The following is a 22,151-nucleotide window of genomic DNA, read 5'->3' as shown; positions in this document are numbered from 1 at the left end:
CAGAAACTGCGATATTTTTCTTCATTTCTTTTGCTTTGGAGTGTGAGAATTTCACATAATTGAGTTTTCAGGAACTAAGTGCAACAAAATAAGTGAAGCATAGCAATGAAATGAGTGACTCAGAGAAATGACTGAGTCTAAATCCAGTGACTGACTGGATGGAATACTTTCCTGAGTCTTACACATGTGTATCGAACTTCTGAGCTTGCTTTTCCAAATATCTGGTAGCTGAATATTTTCCAATCCATATTTGGAAATAGTTGATTCATTCATAAGGATAATATTCATGCTATTCAGGAAATGCAGTAGTTTGCTCACAGATCTCATTCAAATGATGGTATAAAACTGTCTGTTATTTTACTTTCTAAAATAGTATCAAATCATTTACTGAGAACTCTAAATAAAAATACAAGGGATAGGAGGAGCTGCCTTTGAGTAACTCAGATAAAACAGAGGAAATGCTGTTCTTTTATTTTAAAAAGTTGATATTTAGTTAGCTGCTCCTTGTCTCAAAATGTAAAATATTGCTAAGTGATATTTCCTTTCAAAGATAAGAAGGGGTCCTGTGCATCACTTAAGTTGGAATTCCTCCCAGAAAAACCTCTGAACAAGAAATTGGCCACCACATAGTCTACTTTTTGCTTACACTGCAAACTTGCTGTTGTGTTTCTTGTAGGATTAAGAAGGACTCTGTGTGTGTAGGTGGGACCAGGATATAATTAAGCAGTGCTGTTAGAGGAATATCAGCTTTGAGTGATAGGAACAGGAATATTATGTGTGATCTTTTGGTAATTTGTATTGGGCTTCAGGTCAGAGCTGTGGAACAGATCTGAAGAAAGCCAGATCATTGGTTTTTGGAGTACTGCTGGTATCGTCCCAGCTACAGAGCAGGGGGAGAGGTTTCTCTGTCAGCTGATGATGAAATCCTGCAACCATCTGCCTGCAAATAGTATATTTTTTAAACATTAAGCTTACATTTGTTTCTCTCTCTTTTCACTCTTTTAAAAAAGTAATCCGTAACCTCTTCCTGGGATTGAAAAAAAAAACAAACAAACCAAAAACCAACAACAGCTTATAAAATAAAAATTTTAAGGTCAAGTCCACGGAACTGGAGATGGGGAGTTTTTTGAAAGAACACATACTAGTGGGAGACCCAGTTTGCATCCAGCGTCACTGAGAAAGCTTATGGCAGAGCAGAGAAGAGAATACAGGTGATGCCACCACAGCCAAAGACATGCCCTCCCTTTTTCAGTTTGGGATTTTTGGGTTTTGTCTTTCTTTCTTGCATTTTTGTTTTTCTCCCAATAGCTTCCATGGGTCTACATGCTACAAAAATAGTCCAGAAAAACAGCTTTTATTTCTGTTTTCTTGATGACCTTTTAAAAGTTTATAAACAGTCAGAATAGAACTTGTTGCCATAAGAATGAACTATAGAATCAATAAAGTTAAGGTGGTTGCTAAGGGAAGGCCAGGTACAGGTGTGATGTAAGCCTGAGTGCCATAGCCTCTTCTGTAACAATTGAGGGGCTTTATGGGGTGAGGGGATGTTTGTGTGTGTGTGTGATTCTTCAGCAAGGAGGGCTGCTGAAATCTGAATTCAGCTTAGCAGTGTTGATTTAATGCACCTTTCTTTGTTATGGCAACAGAAGGGAACATATCTTTTGAAATATCTAATCTTGCTTCCCTTGTTGACCTTGCTCTTGATAAACAGTATTAAATATCCTAGTAGGAAATATGCTTTAATGAGTGTGCTAAAGTATGTGAAAATGCATATAGCTGCAAAAGTGAAGAGAAGCAAGCTATTTGTAATACAGACTGAATTAGCCCTTCACCTTTTTCCTTACTTTCAGTCTTACTGAAAAGGACTAGGTAATTGGCCTTGCTACTGGGCAGTGGCATGAGAATCAGTTTTTGGGTGCATGACAATAGCCAGAGAATCAGGTTTTGGGTGCCTGTGTTTTTCCTCAGCTTTGTGGTGTGCTTATTGGCTGCAGCTGGACCATCAGACCATTGTGTATTGAACACTTGCTGAACAAAATGGGATTAAAAAAAACCACAGCACACAATATGGATTGTCAGCCCAAGGTTACTGCACAATCAGAGTGAATAGTTAAGTTATAATGTAAATATTTTTACTTCAGGTGTTTATAAATGCAATACAGAGAACAGGATATCTCAGAGAAAGATATTAGATATATTAAAGATACCTCTTTAATGACAGAATTAGGAATGGTTCCCTTGAAGACCTCCAAATCAGATCACGCTTAAGGTAGCAGCAAGGTAGCTTGCGAACCGTGAATATTTAGCACAGGAGATAAATTATTTAATTGATTTCTGGTTCTCATCACAAAATAACAGCCCTGGAAAAGTGCTAGCTACCATTCTTAGAGAGACCAGCAATTCCATCACCATAGAGATTTATCCTCTTGAGCTGCCGTTTTCCTGAGTCAGGGTTAACACTCTGGCTGGGCTGCACTGGCTTCCAGTGCTTGTATCTACCTTCCCTTTGCAAAGAGCTTTTGCTCCGGAAAGGTTAATCAGCCAATCTGGAGGTCAAGCAAGACATGGAGAACAAATATCACTTTGCAGTTGGTTCCATCAATGGTAATGGGTATTAGTGCTACAGTGCTTAGTCCCAGTCTGAAAAATACAGAGTACCTCATGGACGAGAGACCTGCAGAAAACAGATTTGTGTAAAACAGGGTTATAAAATTGTTTGCATATGCAATGTTTGATTAGTAGTTGTCTTCCTTTTTTTTTTACTCTTGGGGTTTTAATTTTTTTCATTAGGTTGGTGTTAGTCACTGTAGGTGACAGTGCAGGAAGGGGTGTGTTTTGAAGAAGAGAATATAAAGGCCAAGAGATAAGCTGCATGCATTCCAGGTTCAGAGAGTATATTTTGGAAGGTTTTGGCTCTAAAAGTGACAGACTGTAAATACAATTAAAGTATTTTGTTATTACAAGCTTTATTCTTTTGTGTCAGCTATCAGTAAGCAGTCCTCAAAGAAATCAGTTTAAAAGGTTTCACAAAGACTTACTATTTCCCTTGTGTTACTGAATTTGACTTTTTGTTTTGGGATCTTCTGCAGGACACCTTGTCAGTATGTTGCTTATAAATGCTGTGGGCTGGATGACAGTACCGAGCACAACTGGAAAATACACACTTTGCAGACTCTTTCCTTTCTTTAAACATGCTCTGCAGCTTTAACATGGCTTTCTGCACTTTTTGGGTGGGCCCTCCATGCTCCTCACAGGTGCCTGGCCAGGTGGCCATGCTGACATGTTGAAGTAGAAGGGAGAGAAGCTCCTCCTTCCTTCCCTACTTTTTCTTCTTAACAAGCCCTGGGCGGGAGCTATGGCTTCTCGTGCCTGTGCTACACCCATGACCTGACATCTGAGTAGCTCTGCTTAATCTACATGTGTGTAAGTAGAGCTTGTTTCTGCTGCCTGTGCATTGCCCTGTTGATGATAACAATCTAGCCTTTAGAGTGTTTTCTGCTTGGCAAAATTACCCATAACCAACCATTGTTTAGATTAATGCTGACCTTGTAACTTGTGATGTACCCAAACCCTACGCAAACAGAAAGTGAATAGCCACAGTTGAAAAGTATCTTATCATATATTTGAAAGAATAATAAAAAAGAAGAAGTGGATAAAAGAATGCCTTTCAGTGAGACCTTATTAAAATAGAGCTTCATGGTCTGGCTTCTGTGGTGATAGATAGGTCCAGTCAAAGATAACACTGAGCCAGTGCTGTTTCACTTTCTTTGAGGCAGTCACAATCCTCCCCTCTGTCACCTGTACTGATGCAAGGATGTCCACATCACTCTCCCAGACTTACTGCCTAGCATAATTTCATGCCTGCTTTGGGCAACCTAGGTGATATTTTTGCACTTTTATTACTATATATTTGTAAAATGCATTTACATAATTGTACTTCAACACGGAGTATAATAACTGAGCATTTATTGTCTTTGCAGTGTTTGGTTTGGGGATAATTTACAATTTCCTTGCAATTTCAAGGACGGTGCCTAAAAATAAAGACTTTCAAATTCAGATTTTCTTTTACTGTGTAAGTCCCCCTGTTACTTTTGGCTCCAGGAGCCACGTTCAAGCAGTTTGTCAGACTATTGCCTTTGGAGAAAGGCTTTTCAAGGCAGGTGCAGAAAGCCTTAGCTGGCATTAGTGTATCTGGGCTGCCACAAACAACCATAGTGACTAAATTAGTAGCAGCTCTGCTCTCTCACACATGCTACCTTTGTGGCCTCCTTTGGGATGCCTCTTGTTTTAAATGGTTTAAACTGCAAAACCAGTCCAAGGCATAGAATTGATCTAAATGGTCATCTGAACATCTAAAGCCTTAATGCCAAATCAATCTGTAACTGTTAATGTGAGTAGTTCTGTTGATGTCAATGGGTTTTCTCACTTAAGCACACTAGATTTGATAGCTAGGTTAGAGATTATCAAGATTTAAACTGCTTAAGCGGGGAAAATCCCCAACTAAATGGAATCTCTTGGTGCCCATTAAACTGAGGCAATGCTTGTTGGGTTTTTTGGTGGTGAGGGGGACTCAGGGAACAAGAAACATCTGGAAATGTAAGCAGATCAATGTTTTTGCTTTCTAAACTTCTGTTTAAGTGTAACAGAAGAACTGCATGGGTACACAAAGGTGTGCCAGCACACACCTCTGAAGCAACCCAGGCTTCTGGCTACTTTTTCTTGACTGTGATTTGATGGGTTTCAGCTGCCAATTGCAGCTTGGGAAGAAAGGAAAGCAAATGAAAGGTCTAGTAAATGTAATGAAGAGGAACAAATTACTTGAGATTAAGATGATATTAGAAACTGAAGATAAAAAAATGTACTTTAGCTCTCAAATTCCCCTGTGAAACCTTTAGCTTCCTAAAATCTGAAAAAGGGCCCCTAGTGCCCAGATGGTTTTCTTTTTTCCTCCAGCTTTTTCAGTTTACTTGGTAAAGTATTGATTCTTTCTTCAAACTTTGCCCTGCCATACTGTTACACCAGTGTGCTGTAATACTGCTGCTGTTTTAAACCCATAGACACTTATCCCTGGGAAATGCATGTATAGAGAACAGCAGAAAGACCAGCTCAGATTATACAGCTGCACCTGGGCAGTACTGGCACAACTGGGAGAAAAGAACAGAGAGGAGGCTGCATGTCCTGCCTTGGCTTCTTCTGTGTCTGCATATGATGCCTCACCAACCCAGCCTCTTGAAAGAGGAATGGCTTTTGCATTGCAAAAGCACTGATTGCAATCCACTGAACAGAGTTTAGACACTGTGCACTTTAAAGGGAACATTTTGAAGTTAATCTCCCTGGCAGCTCTCTGCAATGTGAGCTTGAGTTTTATGAAGCCAGCGCTGTTAAATGGAGCAACTTTGGGTTGGTGCAGTACCTAAGTAATCTCAAGGGCACTTAGCAAAGTGGCAAAGTACATATGAATACAGCATGTGCGTAGGCAGGAGATAACAAGGAGCTGAGGAGCAGAACAGTTTTGCTGGGGAGGAGGCGGAATGAAGTGGGAGTGGGGCTCCCAGCCCCAATGCTGAGCCTCTGCAGCACCTTTAGCTACTGCATAGCCAGGCAGGAATGAAGTATGAGGTGCCAAGGGGACAGCTGGTGCAGGCTGGGTGAAGGCAGGAGGGCCATAAGCAGGACAGGAATGTGTTTGGCAGGACAAACCTGATTTTATGTTGGGCTCTGGGCATTTTATTTCCCTTCATCTCTGCCATACCAGTTTGCAAGACATGATTGGCAGCTTTCCCTTGCAATTTATTTGATCATGGTAATTTTTTGACAGGCTTCCTTCTGATTTTTTAATATATCAAATAGAGTTTAATAATAGCCTGCTATTAAGTCCTTTTGTTTTTCCATTGGGATTTTCTTATGACTGTTGCCTCTCTTACCTATTTGAAACTCTGAATCTCTTTTCCAGCTGTGAAAAACTTAGCAGAATGAGTGCTTGCATAATATGTACAAAAATTTAGCAGAATTGTTGTTATGCTTGGGAATTAATGAATGCCAGTATTGAGGGTAAGGAAGGAAAAATCAGGCTTGCCTAATTTATAGGGGTATTCCTATTAAGTTCAGCGGGACAGGTTGGGCGCAGGATGGTCTCCAGAAGGGTTTTATTTTATTTTTAAATTCAATTTTTATTGAATTTAATTCAGATTTTATTTCCACTCATATTTTGAAGATGAATTTTATCACTGGCTCCAGGATCAAGTGACCTCTGAAGAGAAAAACCTCAGTGAGAGCAAAAGTGAACAACTAAAGTAAATTCTGCAGTATACATAATGGCTTTGAATTATCAAAGACAGTAAAAAGAAAGTGCCTGTATGCATTTAATCAAAGTAGGGTAAGCAAATCTAAATGGCACCTAATGCGACATGATTATATTCTGTAATGCAGGAGACAAAATCCTCTTGTTTTCCTTATTCCCCTGACACTACTGGTGCTCTATCTTTCACCACCTGTTTTCTATCTCTACACATGATAGGCCAACCTGTTTTTTCTGCTCTTTGCTTTTACTGGTATTTTTCAAGAAAGTCAAAAATTCTTGTCTTCTACTCATTCCCTTTGTATGCAGTGTTGAATTGGGGATAGCACAAAGCCTGATCTCACCCATCAGTATTCAGGTGCAGAAAGGGAGACTCAGATGTTTCCTTACCTCTTCTCATCTGCTTGCTACTCCTCTGGTTGTTTAGCTCCTGTGTGATCATTCAAATTCTCCCCCTTCTCCTCTTCAACTCACACTTTTCTGTGGTCCCTGCCAGAAAAGATATGTGCCAGATACAGCTACATTTTGCTGAATTTGGAGTCAGAGTTCATAGGTAGATACTGGCTTGTGCTAATCCTTGATGGCGTTTGCAGCAGTGTGAGGTTAATGTAATACTGTTAAACCTTGCATACCAACAACAGATACAGATTTGCAGTTGTGGTGTACTTGTGGAAGAAGGCCCAGCAGTTACAGGATGGCTGCTGGTAGGAGCTGTACCAATTCAACCCTCTGCTGCCTATGTGTTGGAAGGATAGAGGAAAAGATACCTAAGTGTGCCCACTCACATCAACAATAAGCATCATATAAGAGGAACTGACAGTGATTTGCAGAGTAATCTCTCCTCTGTAGAAAACTTAGACATGCAGAACTCCTCAGGTTCCAGCAACTATCTCCAAAATCAGTCAGTTCAGAAGAAGATTTTGTGGTGTGATCTTGCCACTGGAACATATATGGATTGAACAAATTTCAATATTTAAACCTTTATTAAATGGTGAATATTTTCCAGGATATTATGCAGCCAAGGATTATTCCTTTGTCTGCAGTGTAAAATTCCTTTAGTCTTTTTACATTTTCTCTTTTGTCTCTCTTTTTCCTCTTTGTTTGCAATGACATTTGTTATGGCCATTGAAAGGAAATGTTATTCTGCTTAACTAATATTTTGGTTCCTCTTGCATAGTTAGGGGACTCCAGTGGAAGGTTGCGTTGAGGTCACACACCACAGCTGTATGGTGGTGACGGCTAGACAAGAACTTCCATTTGTGCTGAAGAGCATGGCTTAGGAGAGCCACTCACAGCAAAGGAGACAAATTATACATCTCAAAAAGACTGGTAAAATAACTTTCAAGGAAGAAAATGACATCATAGAATGGTTTGGGTTGGAAGGGACTGTAAAGATCATTCCGTTCCAACTCTCCTTCCATGGGCAGGGACACCATCCGCTAGACCAGGTTGCTCAAGCAGCGTCCAACCAGGCCTTAAAAACTTCCACAGATAGGGAGTCCACAACTTCTCTGGGCAGCCTGTTCCACTGTCTAGATCTTAGGGTTTCATGGGTTTTCTCACAGGCTTTCTGAAACAATCAAAACCATCAGAAAGCTCCAAATCCAAGTTAATTTTGAACAAAAAACTATGAAGTTTTCAGAACTCTTAGTCCATTTCAGGGAATGCTACATTAGCTGTAGCTATATAGCATTTTTCCAGAGCACTGATAAGTGACTGATGATGCAAAACCAGACAAGTTAATAGAAAGTGACATGTGTATTTTGTAACCAATAGAAATACAAAGTAAAGAAGAAAAGGTACTGCTTCCTTGGTGAAAAGATACAGGAAGAAACTTCAGTCCCCTCCTACACATCATGTAGTTCTGTTCCCCAATGCAATGAAGACAAGAGAAGAGGGATCAGAATGTATTTATAATTTTGGCACCAGGGATAAAAATAAATGGCTGAAAATCTGTGGAAGTTCTTTGTAACTTTCTGGATTTTTAGGTATGAATAGAGTGTATGGAGAAACTAGTATGTACCCTTTCTTTCCACTAGTTTGTCATTGCCTCTGGATTTTTGTGTCTCAAGTGCCTGCTTACTGCAGGAACTAGGGGACTGAATCACTCCAGGCAGCCCACAGGTCTGGTGACTTCATTTCCTGGGTTATATAAAATCCAAACTTCCTAACAAATTGTCTGCAGGAAGTGTTTACCACATTGATATAGAAGAATTAGAGTGCACAGAAACCTGGCCAGGTTGAAAAAACAATTATGTGAAATACTGGCATTTATAAAGACCTTTAAACACAGCAGAGGGTTTTCAAGCCAGTGAGCCACCAATCAACCTACCTACCTGAGTTCTGGAGCAGAAGTGTTTAGTTATCTGTCAGGGCTAGATTTAGCATGAAGGTTGGAGACCTGTGTGGAAAAAATGCAATTAAGGCATTATGTCTAGTTTGTTCCTTTCTCTCTAATAAATTGCTCACCTGTGTAGAACAAGAGATCTTTTATTAATATTTGTTAACATGGAAATTCAGTACGTCTGCTGAGGTCCCTAGAGTTTGGATTTAAATAGTCAAATTAACAACTGAGTATGTTGTTTTGTGTGGGGAGGTGGCCTCCTACTGCAAAAAATCGCTCCTGTTCTGATTAATGAAGAATGAGAGCTCCCTGCACTTTTGTGGTGATGCTGCAGGAAATAAGGTTGACAGAAACAAGAACCACCCATTAATCTCTCACTCCACAGAGTTACTAGTTAGACAAGTATTTCCCCGTCCTATGTAGTCTACAGGCTCTTGGATATATATTTCACACAAAAGTGCAGCTCTTTGCCTGACAAATCATTCTTTATAATACAAAACAGCAAGAAAACAAAAAGAAACAGAAACCTGTTGGCAATATGCCACTTTCAAATTCATGGTTTTGCTTTCTAAAGACCCCAAGTAAAATAACTCCTTATGCAGCTGTTACTGACTTCTTAGGTTTCTTGTGGAAGCCATGTTTGCTAAGCATTGATTCTCTGACCAAATTCTGTTAGTTATTTTATGGTTTGCAAATTTACATCAGGATGGCAAGCTTCTGTTCACTTAACATTGTAAATTATACCTATCGAGAATTTTTATCAGCATGTGTAAACAGAACCTTGGCCTGAAGTTTGAAAAGAAGAAGGTTTCAGCTTCTGTGATGCGCTGTCCAGCATTACGTTTATGCAGAAGATGAAGCAGCAGAGAAATTGGGAAAAGTACATCTTCACATTCAGCTGGAAATGTGGAAATGCAGAAAGCAAGTCAACAAGCTATGTAAGTGAACTGGTATTTGGCTGTTTCAGCATAACTTTAAGTAAGATCTGAAACAGATATTGCTTTGACTGCTATTTTGTATGCAGCAATGGAAATTTGTTCTCTGAGTCATGACTATCTCAGGGGCTCTTGCTTGGAGGTGAGGAATGCTCACCTCTAGGAAGTTCCCAGTGTAACTTTTGGTCCTTAGATTCTTAAGTCAGAATCCTTAGTGCTGCATAGGACTTACTAAAATTCAACCACTAAGGGGATTGGTCTTACACACTGGTACTGTCAAGGGATTAAATTTCCCAAATGAGCCACTTGAGTGGTTCATAACTTCTTTGAGCCACATGTTATCTGTTATGGAAATTCTGTTTTAGAACTATTTGTCAGAAGGCTAATTGTTTAACCTTTGGGATTTTTTGCTTTTAGTTGGTAGCATTCAGATCTCTTGCTATGAAATTGCAGCTTTCTTTAGTTTTCCAAGAAAGCCTTGCTTCTGCTAAGTATCTGGTTGATTTCTTGCCTAACTTCAGTGACATGTTTGGCTATTGCAGGGTCTTTAATGTGTTATCTTTGTAGAAGGCTGTAATACTGCAGTCTGCAAATTTCCCATTTAAAGCAGCCCTCTTTTTAAGGCCGTCTCCATTCATATAGAATGTCCTTCTCACTTTAAGTTTTCTTATCTGTGGAAAGATTGTGATATTTCATTATGTCTGACAAAATACCAAAACCTCTGGACAGCAGGACTTGTATGGCTCTTAAATATCATGCTACAATTAATTCTGTATCAGGACTCCTAAATAGAAATAGTATGATTTCAAGATGATGAGCAAATACAGCTGAAATGAACCCTAGGACATCACTCTGCATACGTTAAAGTGCTTAACTCTATTGACTGCTGGAATCAGGATCTCATGAAGGAGTATGGATTATTATTATGTGCTGAAACTGTCAGTATTTAGACTGAATGTAACCAAATACAGGGATAGAGACCTAAGCTTTTGCATCTGAATTTAGAGAGAGTTTGACATTTACAAAATTATGAGCTTTTATTTTGTTGCAGTTTTGGCAGACCCAAAGCATCTCAGAGGGAGCATCTAAAATTACTAAATACTTTTAAGCTTTTGGCCTTAGAATTTAGACTCTGCTACCCATTTTGTCTTTGCTGGGATGCAGCCACTTAAAGCACAAGCTTTAAAGATTCAAATAGAGATATCTTCTTCAATTCATGTCATAATTCATGTTGGTATCTAAATCAATGTCCTCCAAGTTTATGCTGAAATTTGTAGAGACCATGCTCTTAACATATGTTTCATGTTAGAGAATGAAAAAGCCTTTTTGCAGTTTGTCTCAGCTTTAAGTTGTATTGCAGGCCGTGAATATGCATGAGGACAAACATACATGTAGACTGAGTTCTTGCTGTATCCGTAAAAATTATATACCTTTGATGCATTTATTGCATGAATCAACCTTTAGTGCTATTAAACTGCTTCTGGGGAATTATTTTGAGACTGCTTGAGACCTCTGAGATTTCATTCTCTCTGTTCTCCAAGTCTGTCTGTTATTATAAAACAAACAAATAACTTCCCTACCCACTCACCCCCAATCAATCCTGAAGAAAAACCTGTCAGCTTTAGAAATGTGGTAAATGTGGAGAGAGTGAATGGCTTTTTTTTTTCTTTATCCCCTTGTGTTTGGGAAGGAAGATCTCAATGGTGATCATCAGAAATGTCTGGAAAATACTTGTGTAAATAGCTTAATGGAAAATAGAGCATGTATGTTTCCCCTCTTAAAAAAACACAACAAAAAAATTTCTGAGAGTCTGGGTACGAATAAAATGGAAGGAAAGGTGATTGTTTACAATGTAGTAATAAAGCCAGGAAGAGTGTTTTCAGCTCTGCTTGCTCTGCTGCATGGCTTTTGAGCTATCATGGCAGAGTATATGGGAGAAATTGCCATCATTATAGCTAATCTGGAAAAGGAGATGCAATTATCTCCCTGGGATTATTGTGCCCAGGTTGCTGGGCAGTCTTTAGGTCTCTGGAATCTGTAGCCAGGGTGGGGTCTGATTTGGAGTTTGGCTCATAGATCTGTCATTGACCTGCCGTGTCTGATCCCTTTAAGCGGTTTCTCCAATGTGTTGTTCTGGTTTTGCCTTTCCTGTCCTTGAAAGGCTTGAGGCACTGATGCAGAATCAGCTCTCACCTCATATTGCCCAGGCATTTCCCTTAAGCTGGAAAAAGACTTCCATGCACAGATTAGGTAGTTCAGTGTTTGCTGTGTGATACTTCATATGGACTGTGTAAGATTCACGGAGTGTGAGCTGATTCACCATCTACCTGTTAGCATGTGTGCGCATATTTATATTGCAGGTACTTCCTGCAGGTATTCCTTGCTGTGAAGAATACTTCCCTGCTTACTCAACAGCTTTCTTACAAGTTACTGCTCTTAGCCACAGATGAAAGACCTGGCTGTCGGGAACTGTGAGGTCCTGGCTAAGATGCAGGGACACAGGGTAGATAAGAAATAATAGTGTGTGGGGGCAAATGAATGCCAGCAATATTCTACAAGTACATATCTTTGTTGTCTTTACTCAGCTGCAGAAGTCACAGCCATCAGTGTCAATGAAACAGTCCTATAGAATAAAGGCCGTCATCTTTTGCCAGCCCTGTAGCAGGGTGGTATCCTCATTAGCTGTGTCTGAGGGAGCAGTCTTGAGGGAAAGATCCTGTCTGGCTTTGAACATCTACAGAATCAGAGCTCTGCATCTTGGCACTGGTGGGAAGGAAATCTGGCCTTCAGGCATTACTCTGTAAAATGCAAGCAGGTTCTCCTTTTATTTTCTTTTAGTGGCCAAGATGGAATGCTATTTTGACCCAATCAGACAAAATTAGTGTGATTGCATTTGTATCTGTCCAACTCATCTTAACTGCAAAATAATTTGTTTATCAAATTACTTGTGAATATGCATGTCTTCAGCAGAAGACAGAGCAACTCTGCCTGCCTTTGAAGAATTCAGATGGGATTAGGGCTTCAGCAAGAGTAAAACTGGCCTTTGGTTTGGTGGAGAAATGCTAGACAACACAGATTATATCTTTCTTGTTCTATAGCTACTAATGTAAATGCTGTATGCTTCAGTTTCTACCTCCCTTAGCATGACTTACCAAAATTAAGCTGGTATAAAGAAATAAAAAATACGGAAAAAAATGTTGCAGAGTGTGGTGTAACATTTTAGTTAAATAGTATGCTCTGTCTCACCCCCTCAAAAATGTACGGTTTATTCCATACCTGTGATCCTCCTGTGAAGTATCATGTATCTGTAATCCCATTGGCCCAAATCTTATTCTGCGCCCACTTTGAATCTCCCTGTTAAGCTGTGCAAGGGAGACTAAGCATGCTCTTGGCCCTTTTCTCCCTAGGCTCTCCCTCCCTCCCCCTCCCCCCCTTGTCCCTCAGTAACCATGCTGCTCCTGGGGGTAAGACCCCCTATAAACCCTCATCTAATCAGCACCCTCAGAAGCCGTGTGGAGTCTCCTTGCCTGCCTGCTGCTACCAGCAAACACACAGCTTAGGGGGCCCCCCAGGGACTCCCCAGGGGCCCTCAAACAAACAGCAACAGCAGAGCAGAATAATTTTCTCTGTACACCAAAAGTATTTAATCCAAAAATCATAAAAATTCTTATTCTTGAGACTGAAAACAAGGACATCAAATGAGTCATGGTACACAATCTCGTGTTAAAATCCTCTAAAATGCCAAATATCAGTTTGCACTCTGAGATAAACATCCTTTTTAGCAGACTTGTACAAACTGGCAAGTGGGATATAGTTTTGATACGCCTGATGGTGCACATGACTACCTACATGGCACATTCACCTCTTTGATGTCAGTTATAGGTTCTGAAGGAATCAGGGCTTATCTGTTCTGTTAAATTTTTTGTATGACATACAGGAAATCAATGCTGGTTTATATTTCTGCCTAATTAGTATAAAATGCAGAGAGAGAGGTGCCTGGATGCTAGAGAGATAAGTCCAGGTAAATTGTCTAGTAGATTCTCTGGGCTATCCACCTAGCTTGTTTTTGGAAAGAAGCAGACCTGCTTTTGACAGTGTATTTTGTGTGTGATGATGTTGCAGCTAGGTAAAAGACAAACACTTTTGTTTCGCCAATTGTGTTCAGCTTTACAAAGACAACAAAATTGGGGTTGGGTGAGATTAGGTAAACCATTTAAAATGAAGATAAACTTTTTTGATTGTCTGATTTTCTAAGTGAAAGTAGCTGTGGGTGGATGTTGGGAGGTGCAGAGAAGCAGGCAATGAAGGACATCCGGGGGGAAAAGTGCATCTCTACCAAGGTCTCATCCCATGGAAATACAGGCTGTCCCCCCAAGGTCTGCAGCTCTTCTGCATTTGCAGAGCAGTGACTGCCTGTGAGAGGAACATCCTGGGATTCCTCTCGGTGGTGCTCTGAAGCTGTCATTTTTAGCAATGTCACTGCTGCTTTCTGTTTATGGGAAATTCATAGGGGGAATAAGATTGTTTTGCATTACCACTCAAATAAAGTCAAACTCCAGAGAGCCAGAACTGTGCCTGTTTCGACCACGTCAGTAATCCACTCATGTTGCTGTAACTCAGCTTTTGCACCTTCCCATTGGTGCTTTCTCCTGCCGGGGGCTGGATTTCTGTCCCATCAAACAGTATGGAGCTTGGTAGGGGCAAATCCTCGATATTACACTGCCCACCTGGTTGAAGTTTTTGGTCTGTGTTATCACAGCTGATGCGAACATTTTTACTGTGGTTGTATAAAATAAACCTAGGTGGTTTCTCCCATCTGAGGAGGCTAAGCATCTCAGTTAGTGCCTGCAGGAGAGCTCACTTAGCCTATTGTCTTTCCTCGGTGATTTCCACATTCCTCTTGTCCTTACTCTCAAGAATTGGATAGTCATCCTGTTTCCATGTGTTGGTACTGGCCTTAGTTTCCTACAACCTTTACTGCTTTTGAGGTCCTGTTGAGCTGTTTCACATCACTATTGTTAAAAATGAGTTCCTGCTGGTCTGTCCCCTTAGTATTGGGTTGTGGTAGTCTCTGTCTTCTTATCAGTCACTGTTTGATAGGGTGAAGGATCACTAACCAAAATGCTTGTTATGGAGAGAAAAATTGAGGATTGCATCTGCCAATGAAGGATGCCATGCAACTAGTAAAGATTTTCTCCTTATTCCTTGAAATATCAACGTCCCTCTGCATTTTAAGCACAGGAATGAAATTAAGAGATAAAATATCCTCTTCATTATCATTAAGAACATTGTTTCATGGCCTCTTTTATAAATCAGTAATAGAGGGTAATGGACCAGAAGGTTCTCTCTGAGATCTTAATTAATCCAAGCAGAGATGTGTGTCGGTGGTGTGAGTTAGGATTAGAAATTAGCTCTAAAACCAAAGCAGCCTATGCAAAATTGATAAACACTGGTCTATAAAACAATTTAGTGAATGAGTTCCCATCTGTAGTGTGGCATTCCTTGAAATAATTGGCCAACGCAGTCTTCATCAGAGGAGGTAGTAAAGTCTGAATGAATGATGTTATCACTTTAAGTTAATTTATGATGGTGTGGAGTGGGTGACAGATACATTCTTTCACTGAGCCAGACCCTAGTATGTTACTGTGGCCTTATAAGAAGATGGTCTTTCTTTTTGAGCTGCACCTTGAATACAGAGGCCTGTGATCTGCTTGGGTGGCTCAGCCAATCTCTGAGGGAGGGAAGGTATCCAGGAACAAAGTGTAAGAGTGTCTATGTGGGCATCAGAGAAGAGAGAGAGGTTGGAGAAATGACAGGCTTCCACGTCAGAAAGTGAACTTCTTCCCTACGCACGCCTGCAGGAGTGGGTGTTGAGGGGAGGCTGACTGCCTGACTTGCTTCTGGAAATCTTCCATGTTTTCAGCAGGGTGAAAAGAACATTATTTTTATTGCTATTAAAAAGTGCTCCTGCACTTAGAGTGTCTGTAAGTGAGTATTACAGTGCTGCTCAGTGGAAGGTTAGCTGAAAGTCACAGGATGTGTTTAGTCTGATACCTTGGGAGGGCCTCAATCTGCATTGCATCTGTAATGATTTCAAAACTGAGTACAGAGGATTAGGAGGCTCCTGTGGTCAGTAATGGGACACAGGAGGCCTTCACATGGGGCAGGGGTGCTCTTTGGTGAGCTGTGGGAGGGGAAAGTGAAGGCCATGAGGATTATAAGCAAGGAAGGGCAAGAAAAAGCATGTAAGAGGACACAGTATTATCCAGGGGAGAGAAAGGTGACTAATGCTCATTTCCAAAGGTTCCAAGTATAGTGTGGTCACTTGGGAGCAAGGCTCCAAAAAGAAGTGTCTGTCTGTATAGGCTGGGGTATGTGGCATGTGGCACCAGGACTGAAGAACAGTGGTGATGACAAATGAATGGTGGTGGCTCCTGTGTTTCTCAGGAAACTTCCTCAATGAGAGGAAATTTTTGCAAGGAATGTGTGCTGCCAAACTGTTGATTTTATTTTTTGGTTGTTGTTTGATTTTGGTTTTGTTTGTTTTGTTGTTGTTGTTGTTGTTGTTTTCACTTGCTGCTTTATTCTGTGGGAAGACTATGTTACCCAACATTTCCTGTTGGTGTTTGGGTAAGATGTCTCATTTCAGCCCAAAGAACATGGGAAGATGAGAATGATAAGGTGTTCAGTGGCCAGCACAGAAGACAGGGGCTTGCCAGAAAGGTGCCTTGGATGGACACTGTTGCTGTGGCACACTCACTCTGCCCATCTAATTGCCCTGCTAGTCACAGAAGTCAGCTGCCTCCCTTTGCTCCTCATGATAGCATAGCAAGTTTCATGAGTGTGGTACAGTCTGAGCAACAGGTCTGGTGTGTTACATTGCCCTGCCCAAGCTGCAGGAATCAAGGGCAAGACTGCTGAGTAGGTGCTTCCAGAGAGCCCCAACCACCTGGTCTGCCTACCTTATTATACCTCCCCTCATTTCTTCAACCTTCCTCCATTTCCATAGCTCCCTCTTAACTAGCAACTGGTCAGTGACAGGTGGGACTAAGCAGTTTGCTTAGATGCCTTCCTGAGCCCACAGTGCCATGGGGCTGGAGTGTCTGGAGATGTTACTCTGGCCGTAGTCTTGTTATTTTTAGAGTTAGACTAGGTAGCCTTCTGTGCTACCTTTAGGCATTTTTTGTACCCCTCTCAGTATTACCACCCTGGTGGCGTCAGCCAAAGCAGGGTGTGCCAAGTGTGCCACAGAAAAATGAGCAATTGTCGACAAGCCTTTTCTTTGCCAGCAACACTGAAGAAGTGTATTCCCGGCAACTCTGTGTGCTGCAAATAGTCTTTGTTACCAGCAATTAAGGATTGGATGTGATTAAAAAAAAATACGGGCATCTGTTAAACTTAACCCTCTCAAATCAAGTTATTATTTGGCACAAAACATGCTTTGTCCTCTGCAGCTAGTATAATGCAGAGGTTGAGAATGCAAGTCTGTATCAAAGCAGAAAAAAATTCCTGAGAGACATGACTGTGCCTCTGGTAGCACTGTGCTACCTGAGGGGACAGGGAGAAACCACAAATCCTCTGCAGGGAATTTGTTGGCTTCCCATAGGAAATGCCTAATCTGGCAGGTCAGGTCCACTCTCATTCTTCACTCTTCTTAACATTCTCCCTCTTATGTCTTCTGAGAGTCAAAAACCTAGTCTTTCAAGGATATAGAATGGTTGCCTCTAAAGTATGGGGTGGTGGTCCCCACTCTATCCTCAGTCTTCTCTCTTTCTAGCTCATTAGGGAGCCTTTGCCAATTAAGTCTCCCAGGAACTAGTTAGACAGGAATAGGTCTGCTGTGAATGTATCAGATTAACTGTATGTATTCTTTATATTGCTTGTGTGTAAATGGTTGTTTTCTCTGGGTAGTTCATAAATTTGACTAATTCTTCATGTAATCCTCACAACAACAACAAAAAAAATCCCAAACAAATGCATAACAGAGTAGTCAAGAACACAATTCCTCAGTGGAATAAAAATAATGCAAATTTTTTAGCCCAAGTTATTTTAGAGGGCTGACAAACCCAAAGAGTATTTAGTAGCAGTTTTGAAAACGTAATCCAATGCTCTTCTCTGTTTATTTTGATTCTTTCAGCTATTTTTCTCTTTGTTTTGTTTTGGTGTTTTTTCACTCCAGTTTTATCAATTACATGCTCAAAATTCAGGGATGAATTGAAGTGCAGGAAAAATTAGCTCCAGCTTTTCTGAGAAATAATTCTTACTCAGTGAGAAATGTCCAAAAGGACAAAAAATAAGTGTACTCTTTGTGGACCTATACCCGTTTCTAGTGTGGCTAATTACTGTTAAGTAATTACTAACACTTCAGTAGTGGCCGTAACTGACTTTTATGAGCACAAAAGAGCATAAGGCTAAAAGAAGCAGCAAAGTTTATTAAAATAGAGTGGGAAAGTCCTGCACCTCCTCTGGACATGTTCAGGGTGTGGTGAAGATCTGGTGTCCCTGACATCCTTCCACCAGAGAAATGTGTCTCCTAGACAAAATGCATGAAGGACAGCTTGTTTGATGCTTACCAAAATGTATCTATTCCTCTTTAAAGTTTAGAAGTAAACTGATGTCCTGGCTTGTCTCTGCTAGTGCCATGGCAAGTGCTGTGAAGGCAGGGGTGTGGAAATGTTCCTTGTGAGCTCAGTGCTTGTACCCCAGTAGCTGCTTTGGAAGGATGTGGAGAGGAGGCAGAGGTTAGATGAGATTTGTATTCTTACAGCAGTGGATAAGCATCCTGATCTACCTGCTCTTCCATATTTCTGCCCCCCAAGCTCATGCAGCATATTTCTGGTTTCTACATTGTTCAGCACTGTATATGTCTTCTTCCCTCATTCTTGTTCTAACATAATTCATTTTATTCCACAGAGCTGAGCAAGCCTAGCAGTAAAATAAAGCAATGGTTTACTAATCAAAGCCCAAAAGAAAATATTAGTGCTTAGAAAGCTAATGACTATAAGAAACACATCAACCAGTGAGGGAGAACTTGGGAGGGAACGAACTCGTGAGAAACATGCCGGCTAGCCAATAGGGAATGTGACAGGGAGGGACTCTTGTTCCCAATCCAATCACCCACCGAAGAGGGGAGAACTTTCTGGAAAGAGGGAAGGGGGCAGTGGGTGGTGGACAGGAACTCAGGGACGGATTCACAGAGGGTAACCAGGGAAGCAGGGGAGGAGACAACAATTTGACACTCTCAAAAGGAGGGGTTGCCAGGGGAGGGGGGGGGAACCCTAGGACCGAACCATTATAGCTTTAGGGGGAAACAGAACAAACCAAATGAACCATGCACTACAACAGGAACAAACTATGTGTTTGTTTAAAGTGAGATGCCTCCTTAGCTGTCTCAATACATCTAACTCAAAGGCTGTGTTGCAGATACTTACTTGAGGGAGATGACCTGATCTCTTCCCACATCAGATAAATTTTTCAAAATTTGGGGGAATACAATTTCCTATAGAATGCTGCTGCTCTTATTTTCAATTACAGGCCAGTAGCAAAGCATTTTGCAGAGATCTACTGTTCCTCTCCAATAGTCAGTCTCTTGGTCATCCTCTCCCCAGCACAAGAGAAGGTTTTAGGAGAGAGCATTGGTAGCTCCACGATGGACTTGTGCATGCACTTGTGCACACATTTCTGGGGGCAAATGGCATAATTTTCATCTGCTCTTTGTGGGGTGAAAGGACAGGATTGCCAGAGAAGCTTCCCTGAGACATGACTGTAGCAATAGTAGTGACTGCACACTGATGGTGGGTAGCTCCTCTGAGGGAGGAGCAGTTGTTGTCTGCCTTACATCTGGATTACCCAACAGTCATGCCAAACATAGCTTCCCAGCCCTGTGCCAGTGAATAGATACCTTGCATTCCTTTCCCTCACATTTGGAAGCACTGAGCTCTGGAAGGGTGAAATAAAGGCGGCTGATGGTTTGTCTAAAATGGTAATCATGAGCACAGTTGGGATCCATCTACTCATTGTACCCTGTCAGAGCTGGTGTTGACTTTTGCTGCCAGCCCGTACCATTGCCATAATTTTCTAGGCTGCCATCCAGAAAACGTGCGTGGGGATGTATGCAACACGAGTGGAAGAGGAAGGTTTGCTGGGTGTGGTAAGGAAAGAGTAGGCAAAAAGCTTCTGTTTTAGAAAGGGATGAGTAGTTTAAATGCACGTGTTGCTAGTAGAGGTGAGAAGGGTCAATAGGTTGGCCTCCCATGACCAATCTAGTGACATGATGGAATCTGGCTAGAAATATGCAGAGGAGCATGGTTAAAACCTGGGGTTGCTCAAAACAAACTAAAGTTCTAAGTACCATATCAGTAGCTGCTTTGCACAGGAAAGGACACCTGACTTCTGTAAATAATTTTTTTACTTATCTGTGTCTCTTTAACAGAAAGTGGATATCTAAGGGAAGAAACTTAAAGCCTCCTGAGAACCTGAAGTTCAAAAAATTACCAGGACTAAAAGATACCAGTAAACATCTAAGGCTTTTTGAACAAATAGTGTGGACTTACAAAAATAATTAATTATGGGCTTCACCTCAATCCTAGTGAAGTCCAGAGGGGTCTCAGCATGCTTCTTCAGATGGAGGATGATATCCTGAGTGAGAAATAGACTTGTTTTGACTTTAAAGAACCAGAAGCTTTATGAATAACTGTTGTATTTTAGCCAGTTATAATTACCTGTTTATGATGAGGGGAAGTTGTGGTTGTTGTTGTAGTGCCTGTTATTGACTGCTTGTTGAGTCACTTAGAGCATAATTAGAGAGATGAAAGGCCAGTGTAGGGTCCTGAAGAACCAGTTCCTGGCTAAGTGTCTCTATCTTTCAAGGCCTTTTTAGTGTACCTCTTTGATTAAAAACTTTGAAAGCAAATACAGAGCTGCTAGGCAAGGACCCTATCCTGAACTGATGAGGTAAGATTTGGAAGTGCAGGTACCTGCTATTCCAAACAAGGGGCATACTCTGAAGCCACAGAATAAACAAATGATGACTGGCAGCAACTCAGACCAGGCAAAAGTTAAGAGTGACCTCATAATTAGGAGAAGTTGCTACTTGAAGCAAGAGCATTGTAAGGATTTGAAGGATTTGTAAGAGGGAGTAGAAAGTAAATTGGGAACTAGTTCTCTGGGCATGAAGAACACAAGGCACAGAGAGAAGTAGGAGATTCCATATTAGCTAAAAACCCTACCAGTTTTGAAGGATTTCCATGAATTCTCATAGGTTTCCTTCTTTCAAACACTTACAGTTTTTTGTGAGTAACCTGGTGGGGATATTTAGGGACACCACAATAGCCATTGGAGTTGCTAGGATACTCAGTTATATTAAAGAGGGGATTAAAATTCAACTAGATGTAAACCTACATGGCATAGAATTGAGGGCAAGGAGGAATATCATGTGAAAGGTTGCCATCTCTTCAGTGGCAGCAGTCAGAAAAGATGTGATAAAAGCGGTCACAAGAGGAGGCAGGATCAATGTGTAAAAAGATTTTAAAGCAAGGTTACAGGAGACCGGCCTGAGACTATCTGAACTGTGAGGGAGATCATATCTAAAAATATTTTTAAAACCCCAAAACCTGTGAAAGGAATAGTGAAACATTTTCATTTCCTTCCTAGGTTTCTTCTTGAATGAAGCCCCTTTACACTCCTTAATGTAAAGTTAATGTAGTAAATGTAGAGCTGATCAAAGGATATACTTCCTTTCCCAACACCTTGTCAGCTGCTGCAGCCTGCAGATGCAAGAGGTGGAGGCACGTGAAATAGACAATGTGGACTTACCACTGAAATACTGGCAATTTTGCAGCACAACACAGCATTTGTAGCTTAGTACCCAAAGGAATAAGTGATGGTATTGCTCCCAAGCAGGTGTTGGGAAGGAGCTCATGCACAACCTTGCACAATTAGCTGGCTACTTACCTCTTCCCTTTTGTCACTCCAGGTCGCACGCATCATTTCTCTTGCGCTTTTAGAGATAGCTGCAGCAGTGCTGGCACGGCATCCCCAGTGGACTACTCATCTAATCTGTGGCAGTTCACCTTCTATGTAGGTCACTGCAGAACAAATTAAACTTTTGGTGTTTTCGTTTTCTTCTGCAAATGGCTTCCTTCTTTGGTTCAGTTTTTCATTTGTATCAGCATTCACTTTTTTAAACTACGTGGTTCTGTCCATCACCTTTGGCCTTGCAGAGAATCCAGTAACTGTTTTCCTGCAAATGGTAAGTGTATTTTCAAGGCCTAGGCTTTAAATGGTTGTTCTGGCAGAAAAAAAAAAAAAATTCCTCTCATGCCCTTGACATGAAAATAACAATGTAAACAATGGGAGCTGGCCGGAGCCAGCCTGACGCTGGAGTGCACCACGTGGAAGGAGGCTGAAGAGGGAAAAAAATCCTCTACATGCTGTGGAGGGAGGATGTTCAACAGACTATTTGCATCAGGGTTTGAGAACCCACACAATAAAAATGAAAGTGCAGAGCACAAGGCAGCTGCCTGTGATAAGATCACATTGTTGGAAAGGGGAGAAATGTACTGTCTCCACACTA

The 22,151-nt window shown here is 41.1% G+C and overlaps 1 long non-coding RNA gene across 1 annotated transcript; it reads right to left on the bottom strand.

The window, feature by feature from the left end:
• Positions 1-2,300: 2,300 nt before the first annotated feature.
• LOC120504142 lies at positions 2,301-21,755 on the bottom strand. Its single transcript, XR_005627953.1, has 4 exons — positions 21,530-21,755; positions 8,635-8,699; positions 6,689-6,787; positions 2,301-2,674 (listed from the first exon to the last, which is right to left on the bottom strand). It is a non-coding gene; the product is annotated as an uncharacterized LOC120504142 (long non-coding RNA).
• Positions 21,756-22,151: the final 396 nt, after the last annotated feature.

This window comes from Passer montanus, unplaced genomic scaffold, assembly GCF_014805655.1.
Source record: "Passer montanus isolate IOZ18808 unplaced genomic scaffold, ASM1480565v1 scaffold283, whole genome shotgun sequence".
Lineage (NCBI taxonomy): Eukaryota > Metazoa > Chordata > Aves > Passeriformes > Passeridae > Passer > Passer montanus.
This window is presented reverse-complemented; position numbering and strand designations above follow the sequence as displayed.